Genomic DNA, 23,874 nt, shown 5'->3' with positions numbered 1-23,874 from the left:
TGGCCTCTGCCCTGTCTGCCTGTTCGTTTGGCTGCTCTCCTGGCAGGTGTGGAGGTGGGCGTGGCAGCGGGTCGTCAGCAGAGTGGAAGCACCTGAGGCCATTAGCAACACTGGCCCTGTGTGCCAGTGCACTCTGGATAAAAACCCTCTGGATTCTCAGTGGGTCTCTCTCTCCTTCCTGAGACACCTATTTTGGTTTTAGTTGTGGTTTGTTTCTACACTATAAAACACTGCATATACACCTTCCACGCACACACGCACACTGCTGGAACGCTTGTCTTTTATGGTACTTTAAACACACACTGCACATAAAAACCATGTGATACAAGCGCACAGAAAAGCGTTAAAGCCATCCTCACGTTACAGAATTTCTGCTCCACGTGCACAAATGCGGTCCCACGATGGGAGCTGTGTGACACTCTCTCTGCATCTGCATCTGCTCAACACTGCTCGCTTGTCAAGCTGACTTTTGAGACTTGCCTTGGATGGAATAGACTGGCTGATGTTTACACTCCCTTGATTGGTCCCTTTGAATAATGACTGACCTTTGATTGGCTGATGTAGTTTATTATAACGTTACTTAACGTTTGCAGAGCAAGATCATCTTTACAAATGAACACCACTTTGATGATTTTGAAGCTTGAATGCAATCTCCTGACGTAAAAAGCTAACGTTGGGCTGTACACGAACAGTCATATGTGCATGAGTGTACATAACGAGGCTGAGGAGTAGTCGGTATGATGAAGTTTTACAGTCTCATGTAGCAACTTGTTAGCAACCACCTTTTTTCAGACAAGCAAAAGCTTCTAAATTCACGAAAGGGGAATTTGTTGACTTATTTTATATCATAAAACAAAACGTTATGATCTACAGGCCTCTAACCGAAAATACATTCAACACACCCATTGACTTCGAGATTAGGGAGATGGTATTATAAACTCATTTACGGGGTTTATGAATCATTCCAGCCCTCTATAGAGCTACCGGTCTCTACTCAAGAGTTATTTCAACTTAGAAGACGTAAATGCAGCACAGCTCGTTTGACTCAGAGATCAGGCCAGTGTTTGCCTGTCACCGGTAACTTAGCCTATTTTGTTGGCATCTTTGAGTAGCCTGGTTCGCTACTCTCCTGTTTGCAGACAGCAGGATTCTCTCCTGTTTGCTGTCTGGCAGCATTTGTATTTCACAGTCAGTGCAGATCCAACCACGGTGATCTGTACGTGTCCAACGCTAAGCAGATGTTAAAGATGTGATCGTTACGCCTATTTCCTCTTTTATTTGAATACAAATAATAATGTAGACGTACTGGGCGCTCTGCACATCCCCATTAGGCGCGGCTGGGCTTTGCACTTAATGCTGACATGAGCATGCTAGCATGCTCACAGTGACCATGCTAACATGCATGCAGGTAGGTTTACCATGTTCAGTCTACGTTTAGCGTTTCACTCACTTTTTCTAATTAGCACTAAACATAAAGAACAGCTGAGGCTCGTGGAAGTTAATATTTAATAGCCTTACAGTGTGAAGCGTCTGATAAATGAACCCTTTGACCTGATGCTGGTGCTGGATGAAATGGACTCACCATGCACTCATCATAATTCATCCTGAAGACGACATGTCTTCACAAAATTTCACGTCCATCAAATGTTGTCGAGACATATCCCTGAAATTCACAAATGTCTCATTGTGGCAGAAACGTCAGCGCATCACCAACGTTACTGGAATACATCCTATTTCTCTCAGACAGAAACACGTATGGAAATTGAAAAATAAATGTATCACAGCAGCGAGTAAATTAACATAGCGGCATATGAGCATAATTAGGGAGCATATTGCGTCCAAAAAAGTCTCAGCCAGAGCTGAGCCTCGTGCTTTCAAAGGTCAGACTGATCTGAGGCTTTTAACTGGATGATACCAGATGTAAACAAACACTGTTGGCCATTCATTATGGAAAGCTACTTTGATTTATGTGATGGATATTCCATGCAGCACAACGTACTAAAAGAGCCCAGAATGTGACAAATGACGGGTTATATTTGTTAACAAACCAACACTGTGCACTAAACAATGTGCTCACAAAGTACATGCGGGAACCAACAATGAAGGCGGCGGACGTCTCAGTGAGTCCTGAATTAATGAGAAAGAACCACAATGAACAAGCTGTATACTTCTGCCTTTGTCTATTCTAACTTTGATTAAACAATCATAATTACCTTCCAGTCACAATGTGGAGGAATAGACGATACATTCACTTTTAACCTAAGAAAGAAACGAGGTAGAAACTGTCCCAGGAACAAACCAGCTGTGATTGAATGAACATTATGAAGACGCTAAATTCATTCACGAGGTTTGACCAATATTGCTCACATTCGACATGCATTTCAGATGCTCGTCTATGAGTGCAAACACAGAGAGTCACTTACTTTGCTGACTGCATGAGGATATATTCACAAGACAACCAGACCAGCTGTTTATCTCAGCCAGCTCTGTTTAGAGAGACAGTCCTCTGGTGCTATGTTCATGTGATTTATGTATCTGTACTCCACATGAAGTCAATATTATAAGCCGTGACAGTGAGTGACTCCCGATTGTCCGCTGGATAACAAGACGTTGCACTTTGTTTTCCTTCATTTCTTTGGAAGATGAGAATCAGGGTTTGTAATGATTTGAGTAAAGTATATGTGACTTTAGAAAGCTGTGTGATGCTTGTGCTGTTGATATGATTCTTCACAAGTTGCATTTTCTAAATCTCTACAAGGGAGATAGTGAGAATGAGTTTACCAAGTCACAGGTAGAAAAATACTGGAATGTCCCTAGAATTTATCAAAGCACTTCATAACCAGCCTCGAAAGTGACGCTGGTATTATTTTCACCTTGTGAGTCTGCGTGTGTCCTCATGGCCACTGAGGAGGGAACTACCACAGAGTGCTCTGCCTGGTGTTTATATTTCTCTCTGTCTGAAGGTTTACAGCTGTGGGGGGTTAAGATCCGAAGGCTGAGTTTGATCAGCCTGATTTGCTTCTCCCTGGTCAGTCCACACCATAGCAAGAGCATTTAATGTAGCATATGTGTGTGTGTGTTCTGGTTGGTCAGTGAGGTGATGGGGCGGTCTGTCCTGGAGGTCTAAAGGGGATGCAGGTGGTGCGCTCTGCCATCTGCTGTGCCATCGTATTAGGACGGTATCTCACCACCTGCAACACACACACACACACACGCACACGCACGCACACACGGATGTACACAAACACGCAGAAGCCTGTGGGGGGTACAGATGAAACATCCTCTTCATCAGTCTTACACTGAGACCTGGAGATTGTGACCATACATCTGAACACATGACCCGAGGATACAGATGCACTCTGGGCCACAGACGTAGGTGCACACTCGCAAATCCTTCTATATGTCTTTGTTTTAGTTTCTTCTCACAATATCTGCAGCACTTCTGTGGCCTATGTTTTGTGAATGTGCTTATTTGAATTGCTATCTCTAACCACCTCATTTTTGGGCCTCATACCACACGGATAATAGACGCCATCAAATCCTGACATGTGGGTGCATGTTTGTGGGTGTATGGTTATGTGCCACCACAATGTCACCGTATTAACCAGATCAGAAGTACAATGAGTAAATAGGTCAACTCCAAACCCTTTAGTGCCAATTTAGAGTGATGAAAGGGCGTAGGAAGGCATGTATCATTATAAAGCTCATTAAATGGGCCAGCGTCTGTCCCAGAGGCTGGAGCAATGCTGTTGTAAAAATGTTAAGGATGTGGTTGTAATATGAGCTACAGAGCTCATTATGCATGTGATGATAAGTAGTCGCGATGCTGACACATTTAGGTGTATTTTATGCTCGATTCTATTATCAAAGAGTGTAGTTTGCCTTTAATGGTCCCCTGCAGCCCTGTGTGTTTCACACATCACTGTGAGACGCGTCTTTAGGGAGAGAAAGTGTCTTTCTGTCGTACATCGTTCCGTAAGTGTTTCCAGTGTATTAAAGTCCTCCACTCTTATGTCGTGTTGATGAATAAACGTACTTCCTTGGACACCTTTGCAAACATTTAGTGCACTCCAGAAGCAGCTTGGTCAGGGTGTATTATGATCAACATGTTGCTGTGGTGTGTGTGTACTCATCTGACTTATGTGGATGTCCACTAAAGCTAATGACAGTAAAACCCCAGAGAAGGGCAATTAATAAGGGGCATACTGTATTGGAATATTAATGAAGAATGAACGATATATACCGCTATATATATATATATATACTGTAAGTCTTTTGAATTCCTCACATCATATACAAATATCAATCTGAGCATGAAATACAACGTACACACTTTACCCAGTGTTCAAGTTAGAGCTGTGATGGCACAGGAAGGACTGTGGCTTTAGTTCAGTCATCTTAGAGTCACTTCTCTGAACAGGAGAAATAATTAAATCCGTGTCCATGTTCATCATATGGACACCTTACTGATTCTTCTAGGACCACCTTAAACTATCCTTTAATATAGCACTGAAGTACCAGCATGTTCTTGATATATATATATATATATATATTTATTTATTTATTTATTTATTTATTTATTTATTTATTATGACTCAAAGGATCAAGTGTTTCACAGAGCAGCGCAAATTCAGATCTCATTTTCAACAACAGAAAACTTGCAATATAACAATCGGAGCCATCGTTTCCAACAATTATCTGATTTATTTAATCAACTATTATTTTGTGTAGCACATGTTCCTCCTCCTGGCAATGGAGATATTAATAAAAGCTGAATGGAAGCAAGGAGTGTTGCTCTCTTTCTATGAGTATCAAGTGAGTTTCCTTTTAGACTGAAAGGGATGTGAATGAGTCCAGACCCTACTGGACTGTTTACTCCCAGTGAGTAGTGAGTTCCTTTCTAATAAAGCTATCGGTGACTTTGTGCTCTGCATGATTGGAAATGATGCTGGAGAACATTTTAACAAGTCTGTGGTTGGAATGTAGCATGCCTGCGGACCTCTCATGACAGCGGTTGTTGCCTACGGCGGGTGTTGTCTTTGTTAATAAAGATATGTCCGAAAAGAAAAACTTCATGATTTTGACCCTATGGTTCAAACTATGAACCTCTAGAGACCCTTTAGCGTAAGGTTCTGCTTCTTACCTGCAGTGTCTTTTCAAATGAAACCTCCAGCTAGGTTTGCAGCTGGCAATGCTAATGCTAATTTTCAGTGGACAAATACATGCTCGCGATTGGAGGATAGTATTACCCATAAAGTCCAGAAGAGACCTTGTGAGTTAGAACATTATTAAGGTTTATGGGGCACTCTGATATTTTGAGTGACAGGATTAAAAGAAGCTATTTTTAGAGTTCTGCAGCCGATGGCCACAGAAAGAGAGGGAAACTGGGGTGATGTTTTCAGCTCCACCACTGTTCAGTCTGAATGCAGCTGATCTCAGATACTGCATTTATTTACGGCGGTAGTGTGTTAGCCAGCACAGTGTGGCTTGGTTGTTGCTCATTTCTAAAAGTCAGAAACCTAATGTTTCATTGGTTATGTGGGGACTGTTTATTTATACTGGTGAGAGATTCAAACAGCCACATGTACTGATAAGGTGTTTGGGGTGTGATCTGTTATTTCTCCACATGTGAATCCCCACAAAAGAAAGGTGGTACATTCTGCTGTCAATAGTTCTACGTTGTGATTATTGCTACGTTTGCAGAAGCAGAACAATTAGTAAATACATCATTGAGATATTATCTTAATAATTGTTATGCTAATGTAAAAGCAAACAGCTGCCTGTATCTACTGTACATCCAGCAAACACAAAGCAACGTTAGCGTTCATTTAGATGTGTGTCTCTGTGCACCTGATGAACGTAGTGCTACGGCTGATGGGTGTTTAAGTACAGTATTTTTTTCGAATGCTTGCACACTAAAATGACAAAAATGCACAATTATTTAGACTGACAGTCAGAAAGCAAAACCTCAGCTCAAGTCTCTGAAACTCTAAGCTGTATGAATATCTTTTGACCTCAGACAGATGCTGCTCTGGGTCAATGGGAGGAGTTGGTCCTCTACCTGCACGTATCTATTCAAACCGTTTTATTGAAAAAGAGCAGAAACTGTCTCGAATTGTGATTACACACGGTACAAATGGCAGTCATTTTTCTTTTGTGCATGATTGAACTTGAACTTGTGTGGTTCTTGCATAGAGTGTGTTGCATAGTTGCAAAGAGCAGAAAGTGCCTTGTTTAAGGCAGGGTTTGATGCTTTTGTACAAGTATTTACTTTCAGTGTGTAAGCATTTGCAAAAAACTGTTGTAGTTTTTTGGCCAATAATAGAAGTGGCAGAGAAGAAGCTGTCAGGCTTTGGCTGCACAGGGAATACTTGTTCATGGGATCAGCTGATTGGTGGTTTTGGTCTTTTCATGGGATTTGTGGATAATATGAAACATCCCAACTCCAAGTCTGGAACAATAACCTTTTAACTTTATAATGGCAGTTTTCAGATGTTTGTACTGCTGACTTTTGCGTGGCTTACTAATAAGTTGTCACAGTGCTGCTACATTTTTAGAAATGTACCTTTTAGATTTAGAAACCCTTTAAGTCAGTGGGGAATACATATTTACCCTGCATCAAAAAGCAACCCCAGCCTTAAAGATGATTATGGCATGTTTTGATTGGATGAATGGTCTTTCAATTAGATTAGTTTACAGCTTTGATACAGTTGAATATGTGTGCAGTGTATGTCAAAAGTGTTCTTGACATGACACACTTTAAGGCCTTTGTACATCGGGTCCTTTTTGTTTTGGGAGATTCATTCTCATGTCCATATGTTTTTTTTCTTTGGAACGTCAATTTTTATGAGCTTTCACACCTCAAATAAAGGCATCAACCAATCACGTTGTTCACAATGGGCTGAGTTGAGCACATATTTATTAGGATTATAAAACAAAAACTCTGAGGCTTTGTTGTCTGAACCAAGATGGCAAATGTGACTCCTCATTCCAACCGTGACTAAGGGTACATCCCAAGTCTCTTAATTGCATCCCCGTTTCCCTCACTTGGGTCCTTTCCTTGCATCTTAGTCCCTCCCACCAGGGATGCATGGAGGAAACCATGCGAGGAGAGAGGAACGAGGAAATATGTTTTAAGAGACATGAGACGTCCTTTCCTCAGTTGCGTCACGTGAAGCGACGTCTGTTTCTGATGACGGTGCTGATGATCACAGCTGATCAGCTGTCAGTCGGCTTTAACAGCTGGAGAGACTTTTGATAAGTTATGATCACTGTACTTAATAACAGTAACTAATAACACTAATAACTAATAAAGACACACAGTAATCACCACTGTAGAGGTGTTTCTCTCTGTAGTCTGTTAACAAACTGTGTTCTGTGTTCTGTTTATAAGCACAGGATCCATTTCTACCGGCGGAATGCGATCGTCTTATTTATGAATTATTTGCGTCTGTACGTTTTGAAATTGTCACTGTGGCGTCATTATTAAATAACCCAGAATATGATTATTGTTTCTCTTAAATGATAAAACGCAAACACTCAGGAATGATGTATAAAGTGTTTCGTCTCTCCAGCTCTCTCTGACTTTAATTGTTTCCATAATAAAGTTATTGAGGGAAACATCAGATCATGAAAACACAAATCTTTCTAATAAATGAAGAAAGTTGTTTGTGGTCCTTTTGTTGTTCAGACTACAATGAACATTTATTTAAACCAGATGTTGAATCAGAAACCTAATCAAATATAAACTAGAGTTTATTCTGTGATCTGTCTTCACTCTGGTGTTAAACTCAGTCAGTCAATCCGATCGGCTGCAGCGTCCAATCGCATGACAGATGAACAATGAGGGGGCGTGTCGGCCGTTAAAAGACTTCCTGGAAGTCTGTTCTCGTGGTTCCTCGCTCATGGCTCCTCCGAGGTCGCTCCTCGCTCCTCAGAGCTACATTAGAGCTTTGGGACGGCCGTCAATATGGCGGCGCAGAAACAACTTCCGGTTCAAGCGAGGATCGAGGAGCGAGGAAACGACAATTAAGAGACTTGAGAAGCACCCAAAGGCAGGGCAAACCAGATCCACGCCGTCCTTTCCTACATTTCATTAAAAAAGCCATAGAAGTATAATATTTGCAGGTGATTTTTCACATTTTATTGCAGTTTAATTTGTCTGGTGTGTAAAGGCCTTTAGGCTATCCTGCCTCTCCGACCGTGCAATGATGGTGTCAAAGCCACATCTCATACTTCTATCACAAGTTTGTTATTTCTAAGCTGTACTGTATCCGACAAATCATCAACAAACTTGTCGTCCAACACAATCACAGACGCACACACAATCACACACAAACAAGATATGTTGCTCCTGAGCGGCGGTGGCCTCCTGCTAGCTTGGTCAGAATCGATGTCGGAGTGGAGCCCTCTCACCGACCCCGGCCTTAATTGAAGGAAGCCGGTAAACAAGTGGACCGGAAAATGATTTCTTCTTCCCAGCCAGGCACACAGTCACACAGAAGTACCGGACACACCAATAAACACAAATGCATTAAACACACAGACGCACAAAGAGCTGAGGATTTCCCTATCCCTGATGCCGTGACGCCTTCTGAACTTTGCTCCTGTGGAACGTAACGACATCTTTGTCTAACATCACCCGAGGCACATTTAAAACACTCTATACAAGTTCATGGCTTTAAAAGTTGAATTAGACAGGCTAATAGAAAACGTATCACAGAAGTGCTCTGGTATTTCATAGCTTTCATGTCACCACAGTGGATTGTAGTGCATTCTGTTAGCTGTGTGTTGCTTAGCAAGGAGCTTTATGTTTATATTGACCTGAGTTTAATCTTTAACTTGGGTAAAGGGAACTGAGACTGTATAAATGGCTCAAATCTTTTCCCTAATAGCCCCTTTACATGCAGGTTGCACTGCACTTTTCCACCTCCTACTAATTAGTCCCCTTGTCCCCAGTCTTTAGCTATCAGCCATCATCTGCAGCCTACACCCTGCCTGCATTCAGAAGTGCTTCTCTGACTGTTCAAAGATCTGTGGGAAACGTTATTGATCTAAAAAAGTCAACAAAGTAAATTCCAGTTATTCTGATGAAGTATGTGGTATGCTGGGTTCTGTAAATTCTTGGGTGCCATAAATCACAGCGCATGAGAGTTTGCCCTGGCTGAATGCAAGCTAACTGCTAACCGCTAACTGAAGGTCTGTCTCCTGGAGCTACAGCCCGCCCTCCTCCCAGCGAAGTATAGTTTTCTGGCGGCAGAGACCAGGAAACGAAAATGCGAGTAGTTTCCTGGTTTCTGCCACTTTGAATCCAATCCAATGAACATACTATCGATACGTACACGGACCATGTACCTTCAACGGACTGACCAGCCCTCGGGGCAGCTCTACGTCTTCGTCTTCTCATGTTGGTCAGACTGGACGCTACAGTGACTCACTATCACCTCTCAAGGAATAAGTGGTATTATAAGACATGACGGGCCGGTCTAGTCGATTTGAAATCCGGTAGAATTATAGTAGATGTCTGTGCAACGTAATACAAAGATGTCTTTAACGTGATACCAACACTGTAAACTCTTCACATTTTGTTGAAGATCATTTTTTAATGTTACTAAAATTCTTACTAGATCTTGCATTGCACCTTTATTTGTTGTACATAAAGCTGGAGTCGGAGTGAAATGAGCACTCAGAGTATCGTCAGGTGCAGCACCCGAGCAACTCTGATGCAAACATCGAGATTTGGGTGAAAAGGTTCACATCATACTTTGCCCTTTCTCTGTGTAATGAAATTCTTTGTGAGAAAAGGCAATAATGCAATCTTTTAAAATGCTTGCAGCCATAATGCTGCTGTTCTTCAAAGAGCAAAAATCAATCAAACTCATGCTCAGATTGACAGCCTCTTAAAATGAGTGCATACGTGTTAAACAGTTCATTCTGTTATTTTATCAACAAACTACAGGGTTTTAATGCCCACAAAATTGATTATAAATATATTCACTGTAGAATAAACCCTTTAGAAGTACTGGATGTGTCATTTTTTCCACAATCACTAATCAGAGCTTTTGTAGTTTACAAAATATCACAGATTTCACAGACTGGCCCCCTGCTCTTTGTCTCCTTGTCCACTGAGCATCTTGTGGCAAAGTGAGAGCTCATTAAATGAAGTCATGATGGGAGGAGGACGCTGAGTGAGCGTAGAGGGTCAGATAATTCTACAGTGAGCGGTCTCCATCATTTTATATATATAGTTATATTATAGGCTGGTTTTAGGTGCACACATTTAAATACAATAATTACAATATGTAGGGTTTCTATTGGAGGAGCTTTATTTGTAGACAAAACAATATAAAGTAATTATTATGTAAAGATAAAAATACCCCCCCCTCTCTCACTCACACACACACACACACACACACACACACACACACACACATATGCTACATTAAATGCTCTTGCTATGGTGTGGACTGACCAGGGAGAAGCAAATCAGGCTGATCAAACTCAGCCTTCGGATCTTAACCCCCCACAGCTGTAAACCTTCAGACAGAGAGAAATATAAACACCAGGCAGAGCACTCTGTGGTAGTTCCCTCCTCAGTGGCCATGAGGACACACGCAGACTCACAAGGTGAAAATAATACCAGCGTCACTTTCGAGGCTGGTTATGAAGTGCTTTGATAAATTCTAGGGACATTCCAGTATTTTTCTACCTGTGACTTGGTAAACTCATTCTCACTATCTCCCTTGTAGAGATTTAGAAAATGCAACTTGTGAAGAATCATATCACACATCACAAGCATCACACAGCTTTCTAAAGTCACATATACTTTACTCAAATCACTTGCCAGAGGAGGTGAAATGCTCTCAGCTGAATTGATTGGCACTAAATGGCTCATACTTGAAATCAACCCAACTTACTGACTGGCTAATGTGCTTGAAACAACTTACTTACCTCTTCCTCTCATGCAACATACGCACACTTGAACACACATAAATGCACTTGAATACATTCCTTCGGTCATTCATTGCAGCACTTGCATGCCCACCTACACACACATGCAACTGCAAATATTTCTGACTCTCTTGATTCATCTTCTAACACACAACAGGCACTTTTGTGTCTAGCAAGGAATGTCAATGCTGTCATTTTTCCTCTTGCTGGCCTGCCTCCATTTACAAGTCATCAACTCGATGGCACGACTGAGGCGCGTTGAACACAGCTGCATCTCTCCTGCCAAGCACTGGCTCTCAACAAGCTCAAGATGACCTTCAAAGAAAGATTATATCTTCACCAGCCTTGCATTTACTGTAATACTTTGATTGCTAAATAAATGTAAATAATAAAAGAAGCTAATCATTTCTCCTTTTACAAACATGTGACTCTATTGGTGTCGGTATCAGTGTTGATAGTATTTCTGCTGAGCTGGGTTTGTGTGCTGCAGTATTTACAGCGTGTGTTTACACACTGCTGGAATTTGTGATCCACGTTGGAGATATCAGAGCCGGGGGTGCTGCTGAGACGTGCATAGAAATACGCTTCTGGTGTGAAGCGGCCTGCTGACTCGTGTGTAACTCCTCTCTGAACACGTCCTTTCAAGTGTGCCTTTGAGGGTATAGCCTGAAGTGCTTCTGCCCACAAAACTCTTGTTTCTCACAATGGCGCGTCAAGTGAAGTGGTTCTAACCCGATTCCCGTCTGGGGGACGGTTCAAAAGAATCAAAGAATCAAAAGGATGTGTTTCCCTCACTCTAGTGTGCACACCTATAACTGTACACTGATGGTGCCTGTTAGGGAGAATGAATAACATGTGTAAAGGGCTGTCACATGTTGGGATCTGGCAGGAGCCTCTAGCAAGTATGAACATTTAATTATTGATATTAATAAAATGATCAATGTCAATAAGATTATCAATATAGATTACCAATAATGGGGCACCACCCTGGGATCAGAGAACAATAACCAAGCTGTAGATAAAGTCTCAAAATTGGTGTTCACTCAAAATGTCGATAATCAGTATCAGCTATTATTACAACACATATGCACAAAATAATCCTCCTTAAAATAGTTTATTTCCTTAGCAATACTGATTAAAACCAATAATATAAATCAACAAATATCTATTATACAACGACAAGCATACTACCTAAAAGCAACAAACAATCAGGTAGTGAGGGTGTGTATGTGTATAAAAGGGGATGGAAAGAGAAAGATGGCGAGCATAGTCTCGTACGCCAAGCAAGGCTTAATAATAGGATTTGGCTGAATGTCTTTAAGAGTTTAGAGCGGGGACCTCTTGACTGGACTGTTTCGGTGAGTCAAGCGGCAAACCAATCCTCCGTATGACAGCGGGGATTTGTTTTCGGGTTTGAGCTGAATCTCCCTAACTGGGTACCTTAACTTCTCGTCTGGCGGCAGAGAAAACCACAAATATCGACTGTCGCAATCTGGGAATTCCGCAATCTTCCTTTTACAGGTTAAAGTGGCGTTAATACTATCACCTAGATGTTAGGTGTTTTCTTACAAAGGAACCAACGTTCTTAAACACCATCTTTCAGCAACCTGAGTTGCATCGACGGCGCAGAGAAAAGGTCTCAGTGACGTCAGGGCCGTGTCACAGGGACTCACTGGGGTTCCCGTGGCCCTCGTCGAACGAGGCACCAGTAAAATGGTTTGAACCAAATCTCACACACAGGTGAGACTTTAAAACCCCTGAAGGGGTTGGCGTGGTTTAAACCCCTTTCGGCGTACATGTAGGCCCCGTGTCTTTGTTTCAACCACCACAAGTCCCAACACACATGAACTTCAGATAATAATTACCTTTCACTCATATTTTGGCCGACATTTGTTGTCCAACACGGATTAGTTCTGAAGAAGTTTTATTTAGACCAGTTTTTAGCTTTTCCCTGGTCGGAATGACCTGACTCAACCTTTGTCAAGTTTCTTACAGCTAGTTCCACCTTTGTGTGCTTCGTGGAGTGGGAAGGAGTTAGAAAGTAATTTCTAACTCTTTCTCCAGAAGCTTCCCTTGTTTGTTTTATACAAAGGTCACAGATGTTTGGATGCCTGCTGTGGTGCCCGGCACATTTAATGGGACCTTTACAGTGTTCGCCCCCACAGAGGTAGCTCTGCTTCTGCAGGCCATAACAAGCCTTGTGTCAAACTGACGAGGATGTTCGGACACATGCATGTGTTAGACTTCACGCACACACAGACACACATGCCTGTGCACAAATATTCTTCATCAAACTATTACACCTCTTCTGGCTCCCCACTGAGACGCCTTCTGTTCCGCAGACACATTCTACATGTTTACAGCTAATGGATCTCAACTGCCATATATTCACATCCCCTGGAAGACATAAACTCAGTGGTTCTGTGTGTATCTCTGTGTGTGGGTTGTGTACATTTTTATCTGTCAATTTCTCCGAGATTAGATATATTGAGCTCGTGTGCCAGTTCCAGCACAGCCATTAGGAGAGCAGCCGACACAGAGCTCTGATGGCCTCCCGTGGTGGGGAGCAATTAGCTGCATGCTAAATGGTCCCAGTGAAGATGCTAACATTAGCTTGATCTCTCACTGCAGTCCTCTTAATGAGCAGCACCATTATTTACCTGCAGAGTGATGTGCCGAGGTGTTGTGAGACCAAATAATTGTTTATGATCATCTAAGGTAGAACACAGGTGCTCATGAAAGCATGCTGGCTGCTGGGGCTCACATCATTTGACAAACAACACAGGCATTTACATTTTCCTTAAAGAAAGCACCCTAAACTTTTCTCAATGCCATGTCTACCCCAGCTTGTTCCTCCCTCTGCGTTCTCTCAATCTAATGCAGGTCAGCCATTGTTCATCTCCTCCGTTAAACTCCCACAGGACGATTCCCAAAGATCCAAGAGAAGAAGAAGCACTGCCCACTCAGCAATCAGTGTGTCTGTGTGGGAGTCTGTCTGTCTAGCTGTGGGAAAGACGGAGAGAACAATAAACGCATCTTGAGACTAAAGTGACGTCAGACTTGAAAGGAGGAAGATTGAAAATGATTATGTGTAGATTATGAAATATCTTGAGCCAATCTTTATTAGCACCTAAGGTGGTCAATGTGTGTGTACTCTGTCCTGTACATCAGTCTTAAATATGTTTTAATGATCAAAAACAGTCGGGTCACAGTAAAAGTTGTTTCAGGCAGAAAGCGGTGGTCTTTGCTGTCAACCTCAAAAAACCACAACAGCTGAAAGCATCATTAGCAACGGTTAGCATTTGTAGGAATGCACATCAATATGTTCATGTATTGATGTTGTTCCACTTAGGCAAAGTTTATTATTGCCAATAGTTAAACCATTAATGTATACAAACAACTAATTAAGGCTTTAAATAAGAGTTAGTTTGGAATCAGGCTCTGTCCATAAAAGGTCATTAAAGCTGCACAAAAACATGTTTTTAACAGCGGATGAAATGACTACGGGAAAGTATTTCACCAGTAATGTTCAAACTGAGCAAACGGATGATTATCACCAGATGCAGCTCCTCTCAGCTGTATTCTGTTGTTGTTTAGGTGAAAGGTTGTGATAAACCCACTAGTGATAGTCGAGGTCAGGGGGCGGCAACCTTTACCATCCAAAGAGATATTTTGTTCTATTTTCCACCAAATAAACTTTCTCTGAAGCTGCAAAAGCTATTTGATATCACAGCTGATCAAGTTTTATATATACTTATATTATATATACAAAAACTATAGTTTGTTGTGAAATTATAGAACAAGAATAAAGACAATTCTTGACATTTTATTGCTATTTTACCTGTTAGAACAATATCAAACTCTGATGAAGAGGAAAAACGAACGTGCTCAGTTTGTTGCAGCAGTTGAGAAATCGCTCTTTTTCGTTCATCTCCAGCGTGACACTTATCACCATATGCTGTGTGCATGTTCTGGAAGTGACTTTCAACTTTACATTTCTTGTTGTTTGCAAATTTCTCTGAAAATCATGGCGCTTGACAGGTGTAATAGGATGTTAGGCACATCTTAGTAAACTATATACCTGTGAATAGCAAAGGCTTTAGCTTTTAAATGCATTTTGGTAAACAATCACGAAGGATCCATTGTTTAAAGAAATGTGCCCAAACAAACCATGGTTCGCTTGTTTTCTTTTAACTTGTCTTAACAAATATATAATGTCATACAAAAAACATTTAAATGTGCTGCTTTTATAATGTTGCTTCTCAAGACAATGAGCAGACACGTGTTGTTGATTCAGCAGAGAAAGAAGATTGAAGATCTCTGGTTCTACTGCATCCGTCATGATCCTCTGAGTGCTGAATCATTGCTGCTCCAACACAGATAGGATTCACATGTATGTTACCTGTCTAGCATGTTACTTTGACCGGCACACCAATCAATCACCATCATCACTGCACCGGTATCTTCAGTGTTTGAATGTGATATTAGTTATAAAATGCAGCTTATTAAAATACTTTAGTTCGTTTCCAAGAGAGCGGAGATAAAGAGGGATCTCAAGCCAAAAAGTAATTTTCACATTTACATTTGAGTAATTATTTTGGCATTATATCTGTAATTCTAACCAACACACACTCCTCCCCCGTGGCTCCAGTATTCAGGGCTATGCTTTGAAAAAGGAGTAAATGTGTAATAAGTCACCATAATAAATAGTTAACAGTTGTATGTGCCACTTCTTTTAGCCTTGTCTTGTTGCATCTGCTCCCCTGTTGGGTGGATTCATGCACTTGTACTCCTTGTGGCTTTCCCTCCTGTCTGAATAAGTTATGAAAAAGGCCAAAGCACGGTCTGCAGAAGGCAGGAGGTGGAGTAGAAGTCTAGAGTAGCCAGGCCAGAGGTTTGTGGCTGTGCTTCTTCAGCAGTTGTCAGACCCATATGCTTTAAAAGGATGTACTGAGTTAATACACTAATCAAAATCCATTCATGAATTCCACTCTAGATAAGGTGTGTGTTGAAGTACACGGTCCAACACACACACACACACACACACACACACACACACACACACACACACAGCGGAGCAGCACTCTTACTGAATAAACCATCACTAATCATCATCAAACATTCATCTTAGTATTAACTCATCTCTAATTCATAATCATCCAATAGACACTGCTTACCGTGGATGAGAAAGAACAAGACAGACAACAAGCAGCAGGTCTTGCTTAGTGCTGCACAGACCTGCTCGGCCCTGTGAGACCAGTCTGCTTCGACATTTCAGCTAATTTGGCTTTTGATTGGAGCCGAACAGACATTTTATTCATCTCATAAGAGGCCAATACAGCCATTAAGTAGGTATTTCCATAACAACAATTAGCTCTCATACGCTGTTTCCTCATTGGTCAGTGAGCTTATCTTTCAATCTAGTTCGAAGCTGAAATAAGAAATGAATACAGAAACAGAATTCCATAACTGGCTTGTAGGACGAACACTCACTGGGGTCATTTCAACATTTCATTTCTTTACCCTTTTTTAATAATTCATTTTTAATCCCCTGTCTTAAATAAAATGTATGTTGTTGTTGCCAACCCTAATCCACTGAATTGTTAAGGTTCGTGTGGATTCACTAATGATTGTACATTCTGCAGATGCCAGAAACCTGCAGTGTCCTGGCTGGCAATTATAGCAGCAATTTTATTCTGATAGCAGAATAATTGTCTTATATAAACACGTATTATTATGATTATTATTATTTATTATACAGTGTCTCAGCAGGAGAAATAAGCAGACCTACATAAGGCAGACACAAACAACCAGTAACAACATGCAAAGTGTTCTTAAGTTAACCTTGCCGCAGTCTCAGCTGTCAGTCACCTCTGACAAGCATGACTCACACCTACGCCTCCTCTCATTGGTCAGTGAAAAAGCGTGACTAACCTCCTCTTAAGAAATTTGACAGCAGCTATTGATGGGCATGAATGTGGGACAATGGATTCAAGTGTGTGTGTGTGTGTGTGTGTGTGTGTGTGTGTGTGTGTGTGTGTGTGATGACTCAGGCCAAAGAGTGCCTAACTCTGCTCTTCATTTAAGTAAAACACCAACCAGTAAGAATACAGCAAAACATGTAGTTTTGTTGTGTTTTTGTCTATGGAATTTTATGTTAGGTACTTATGATTTAAAATGCATCTCTCTATATTGCTGTTATGCTAATAAACAAAAGCATAACGTAAGCTGAGCTCTCTTTCACACAGGCCTTTCCCTATTATATTCCTCTACAGACCTGACCACACATCTCTACGGAGCAGCACACTAGAATTTGCATGTACTTGTGTTGGACTCATTAAAAAAAGCCAACCCGAGGACATAAAGCAGCAGTATACCAAAGATGCCTTTACAAATGTATTACGGAGAAGACAATGACTATAGTTCAAGAATGACCTTGTCTCCGCTCTCCCCTGTCCGGGTGTCATTGTTGAAGTTATTCTCACGTCTGTGCCTGCTGGGGTGCCAACCTCTCTGCCACTAGCATTCAACATGCATTGACCTTTGTAAACTGCAGGGTCCTGTCATCATTGCTATCCCCATTTTGGGGAGTTCTGCCAGGCTGAGATGACACATGGCAGCAACACAGTGTCTTCACCTCTGTTCATGAGAAGACTGGTATAGAAGATGACCCACTATGGTTCTTTCTATCCCTGCAAAACATCCACCTTCATGGGAACCCCGCTGCTGTCATGTGACCTGACCTGGTGGTGGTAGCACACTCGAACTACGTTTTAGATCAGTGTGATGGCGCCACTGGTGATGTCTTTACAGATGAGGCCTTCTGTCTCCCCCTAAATATCCAGTCATTGCATTAAATGATGTCTCAGCTTTGTCCCACTATTGATACACAACTGGGGCCTTTATAGATATGAATCATGGAGATAGGCCTGTCACAGTAATGACTTCTGTTGGACGATGTATATGGTCTCAGAAATATTGCAATAAACAATATTAAAATGCTAAGACCATTTCATGCCGCTGATATAACGATAATATAATAGCATAATAATGCAAGTAAACCCATCAAAAGAGCAAAAAACATTTAATTTTCAAGAACATTCAGACGTTTAAATTGGAATGTGACAAAAAATTGCAAACAAATAGATCTAACATTGATTGCCACTTTTTGAAAACCGAAATATCGGCTCATTCAAATACAGCATTTTAGATAAGACCGACACAGGTGTGCTTTGATTGAAACAGTTTGATAGCTTCATTGGTTGCACTTTTTAGTGACACTAAATAGTGCACCAGGGGGTCACCAATGACATTGATGGGAACCACGGTTTCTACATGAGTTGAAGACGCTGATCTCATCCCAAACCTTACCAGGAGCCTTGCTTGTGATGTTGCCATAGCTGTGACGTCCCCCTCACTTTTGTTGTTTCAGCTTGACTTTCTTACTGTAGTTCTTCTGGAGATGTATCTCTTGCCGTCCTGCAGCTGTAGCTTAGATGAGGGAAGATCTGAGGTGATAAATATGTTAAATACAGCTGGGTCACCATCAGATATTAGCTTGTTCTCACAGCAATGAGCTTCAGCAGCAGCCAACATATTCTCATCAAAACTCGTCACACTGACGTTTGGTCAGAGGCCCCTTGGAGTCAGTCTCTAACGCACTTGGTTGCCCGATACGTAAAACTATGACACTTCACTACAGTCATAGTAAACACATGCTTAAGATTGTGAATTCAAACAAACACTTGCTTGGGTTTAGGCAGTGAAGTCACTTAGTTAGGTTAAGGAAAGACATCATTGATGGGCTTAAAATATGTACGTAAACTAGGTTAAACATAAACAATGTAACATATGTATGGAGAACAGGTAACTTCAGAACAACACTCAAACTGGAACAATGGCATACTCCTCAAAAGGTGTTTTGACCCATTCATGCTTGAGGCTACTACACAGTTTCCTGGTGTTTTTTTATATTGACTATATTTGTCACAGCGAGGTGTAGCAGCCACTTATCCTAACTATTTGCACCATTACACTCTAGAAATTTATTTGCTTACCATTTAAGGATATTCAAGATAACATCTCACTGCGCCTATAGGTGAGTATAATGTGTTCATCTTTGTGGCGTCTTTATCAAGAACAAAACACGAATGTCAGTCTAGTGTAGCAAAATCTCATCTATCTCGGAGGAAATATCCGATATTACTTTCTCACCCTGCAATATTAAAAATCTCACTCCAACTTTTACATTTTTAATCAGCTACATTCTAGAAGTCAGTGAGACAAGCTGTGGGCCAATAACATCTCTTGATTTGCAAGGAGCAGGCCCATATCAGCAGCAGGTCACACTTTAAATGTTGCATCATACTTAATGCATGACCATGAGAAGGGCTACCTCATCATGAAGCAATATGTAGATGGCCTCTTCCTCCACACCATACAATGTAATATTTAGGAAATGTAAAAGCCTTTAACCTCTTTTTTTTCTAAGAATAATTTTGCAGTGCTAGGGTGGTCTCAGTATTTTAAAACAAGTAAATTCAATTGTATTGTGGGTAACTAACTTTATAATTCATTGATTCTTTTCCAAACCTTTCGTGTTTACATGACCAAATAATATAAACTGTAAACTAAAGAAGGTTATTTTGATTGTTAGATGCCATGCAGTGATATATTTTACAGTAACTCACACTCAGTGTTAATAATAGTTTCAGTTAAATCTCTAACGACAAACGTTATATATTCAAATACACATCTGGATATTGTCGAACTCACAATCTACTGCCTGTGTGCAGGTTTAGTGCTTCTTTACTTCCAGGCTGGTCTCCTTAAAATTACGTTCCCATACAAAAAACTTGTAGTGTCAACTATGCTGCGAAGAAAACACATTTTCTCCAGTATTGTGTTGTTTTTCACATATGACGCATACGTCAATCATAGTCAGTTTAAGCCAAACCATGATGTTTTTACGAAACATAAAGTAGTTTTCATGGCTCAACATAACCACGTAGTTCTGCTGACTAAACATAACCACGCAGTCCTGCTGACTCAACATAACCGCGTAGTTCTGCTGACTAAACATAACCGCGTAGTTCTGCTGACTAAACATAAACGCGTAGTTCTGCTGACTAAACATAACCACGCAGTCCTGCTGACTCAACATAACCGCGTAGTTCTGCTGACTAAACATAACCACGTAGTTCTGCTGACTAAACATAACCACGTAGTTCTGCTGACTAAACATAACCACGTAGTTCTGCTGACTCAACATAACCGCGTAGTTCTGCTGACTAAACATAACCACGTAGTTCTGCTGACTCAACATAACCGCGTAGTTCTGCTGACTAAACATAACCACGTAGTTCTGCTGACTAAACATAACCACGCAGTTCTGCTGACTCAACATAACCGCGTAGTTCTGCTGACTAAACATAACCACGTAGTTCTGCTGACTAAACATAACCACGTAGTTCTGCTGACTAAACATAACCACGTAGTTCTGCTGACTAAACATAACCACGCAGTTCTGCTGACTAAACATAACCACGCAGTTCTGCTGACTAAACATAACCGCGTAGTTCTGCTGACTAAACATAACCACGTAGTTCTGCTGACTAAACATAACCACGTAGTTCTGCTGACTAAACATAACCACGCAGTTCTGCTGACTAAACATAACCGCGTAGTTCTGCTGACTAAACATAACCACGTAGTTCTGCTGACTAAACATAACCACGTAGTTCTGCTGACTAAACATAACCACGCAGTTCTGCTGACTAAACATAACCACGTAGTTCTGCTGACTAAACATAACCACGCAGTCCTGCTGACTCAACATAACCGCGTAGTTCTGCTGACTAAACATAACCGCGTAGTTCTGCTGACTAAACATAACCACGCAGTCCTGCTGACTCAACATAACCGCGTAGTTCTGCTGACTAAACATAACCACGTAGTTCTGCTGACTAAACATAACCACGTAGTTCTGCTGACTAAACATAACCACGTAGTTCTGCTGACTCAACATAACCGCGTAGTTCTGCTGACTAAACATAACCACGCAGTCCTGCTGACTCAACATAAACGCGTAGTTCTGCTGACTAAACATAACCACGCAGTCCTGCTGACTCAACATAACCGCGTAGTTCTGCTGACTAAACATAACCACGTAGTTCTGCTGACTAAACATAACCACGTAGTTCTGCTGACTAAACATAACCACGTAGTTCTGCTGACTCAACATAACCGCGTAGTTCTGCTGACTAAACATAACCACGTAGTTCTGCTGACTCAACATAACCGCGTAGTTCTGCTGACTAAACATAACCACGTAGTTCTGCTGACTAAACATAACCACGCAGTTCTGCTGACTCAACATAACCGCGTAGTTCTGCTGACTAAACATAACCACGTAGTTCTGCTGACTAAACATAACCACGTAGTTCTGCTGACTAAACATAACCACGCAGTTCTGCTGACTAAACATAACCACGCAGTTCTGCTGACTAAACATAACCGCGTAGTTCTGCTGACTAAACATAACCACGTAGTTCTGCTGACTAAACATAACCACGCAGTTCTGCTGACTAAACATAACCGCGTAGTTCTGCTGACTAAACATAACCACACAGTTCTGCTGACTAAACATAACCACGCAGTCCTGCTGACTCAACATAACCACGTAGTTCTGCTGACTAAACATAACCACGCAGTTCTGCTGACTAAACATAACCGCGTAGTTCTGCTGACTAAACATAACCACGTAGTTCTGCTGACTAAACATAACCACGTAGTTCTGCTGACTAAACATAACCACGTAGTTCTGCTGACTCAACATAACCGCGTAGTTCTGCTGACTAAACATAACCACGTAGTTCTGCTGACTAAACATAACCGCGTAGTTCTGCTGACTCAACATAACCGCGTAGTTCTGCTGACTAAACATAACCACGTAGTTCTGCTGACTCAACATAACCGCGTAGTTCTGCTGACTAAACATAACCACGCAGTTCTGCTGACTAAACATAACCACGCAGTTCTGCTGACTCAACATTACCGCGTAGTTCTGCTGACTAAACATAACCACGTAGTTCTGCTGACTAAACATAACCACGTAGTTCTGCTGACTAAACATAACCACGTAGTTCTGCTGACTAAACATAACCACGCAGTTCTGCTGACTAAACATAACCACGCAGTTCTGCTGACTAAACATAACCACGCAGTTCTGCTGACTAAACATAACCGCGTAGTTCTGCTGACTAAACATCACCGCGTAGTTCTGCTGACTAAACATAACCACGTAGTTCTGCTGACTAAACATCACCGCGTAGTTCTGCTGACTAAACATAACCACGCAGTTCTGCTGACTAAACATAACCGCGTAGTTCTGCTGACTAAACATCACCGCGTAGTTCTGCTGGCTCAACATAACCACGTCGTTTTTGTGCTTAAACATTATCAAGTTTTTTTCTTTTTGTTTTGTTTCAATTTACAACGTTAACCACATGTTTGAAATTGCGACCGTAGTGCGGGAGAACATATATTTCCTTTAAAACTTAATTTAGAATGCTATTCAGTTGAATGGGAATGTACAACGATTGGTCCTTCACTGAACCCTCAGAGACTAATCATCAATATACTTCAGCTTTTGTCTGCAAACAAGGCTTTTATTTCCAATTATTTGCTTCTTGACTTTTATATAAAAATTGTCATCTGAAAAAAATGTCTTTGTGTGTTAGTGGGGAGTGTCGTCTACATTTCCAGGTAGTCATCTTCATGCCACTTTTAATAATAGTAAAACTGCCTGGAGAGCTATTTTGGGGAGATGTAGAGTCAGCAGAGTCGGTGTAAAGAGGGGGTCTGAGACTGGTGATGTAGGAAGTTGGTATGTCACTCTTGGTTGTGCTGCCAACTCAGCTGGTGCTTTCTTCTACACACTACAGTGGAAGCAGCATAAACAGAGACGGACACACACACGGTTTCCTGCACCCTCTCTCTCAGTCATAGACTTCAAAAACCTGTCTTCCTGGGTGTGAAATAACTTCTTTGCTGGCCGACTTAACTTTGTGTAGTAATTGCACACCTTTATCTCTGCTTTCTCTTCCCCCCCCCATCACTGCTTGCCATTATCACTGAGTCTCCACTTATTTCTTCCTTATATTGCTAATAAACATACAATTTATTTAAACTGGAGAGGATCTGCTATGTAAAATGCTTAATTTACCTACAGTCCTATAACCATCACTTGTTTTATTACTAATAAAATAGTGTATTTAATGTATATATTATATAGTCTCTCGTATCATATTGCAACCATACTGTCACTGTCATTTGGTATCATATTTTTGTCTTTTCAAAAGCTGTCTACATACACTGCTCATTCAGCTATGATCTCCATGATCAAATATTTAAGTGACTAAAATATATTTGATTTGTTTAAGTAGCCCATGCATATGTGTTGCACATTCATGTAAATAGCATTCAAATCAACTTCCAAGTAATTACCACTGGGAAGCTGAGATCTTTCTGAAAGCTCTGATTAATCTGACTTGACATCTAAGTGCCGAAAGACAAATATTATAAACACTCACAAGTCGTTCATATGGGAATCTCTGACATCCATCCTATGTCACAGGAATCTGGCATATGTGTGAGACATGTTCAAAAAGGTATTCTTGAATATGCAGACTATTAGAAAGAAGCTGTCAAATGAAAATGCTACTTGTCCTTACATTAGGATGCAATGTTTAAGATACAATCTTAAGCACTGAAATACGTATTCCCCACCCTGATGAAAATGCCTATGGTACGTGCATAAGCAGATACATGTTTACATGCATGATCAAACGCTACACAGGTCCCGGTTCAGCTGTTTGAAAGTATGGTTACCCTACACAAAATAGAAAGTACATCTGAGCATTT

This window comes from Anarhichas minor, unplaced genomic scaffold, assembly GCF_050575085.1.
Source record: "Anarhichas minor isolate MPS153535 unplaced genomic scaffold, ASM5057508v1 ptg000012l, whole genome shotgun sequence".
Lineage (NCBI taxonomy): Eukaryota > Metazoa > Chordata > Actinopteri > Perciformes > Anarhichadidae > Anarhichas > Anarhichas minor.
Note: the sequence above shows the minus strand (reverse complement) of the source record.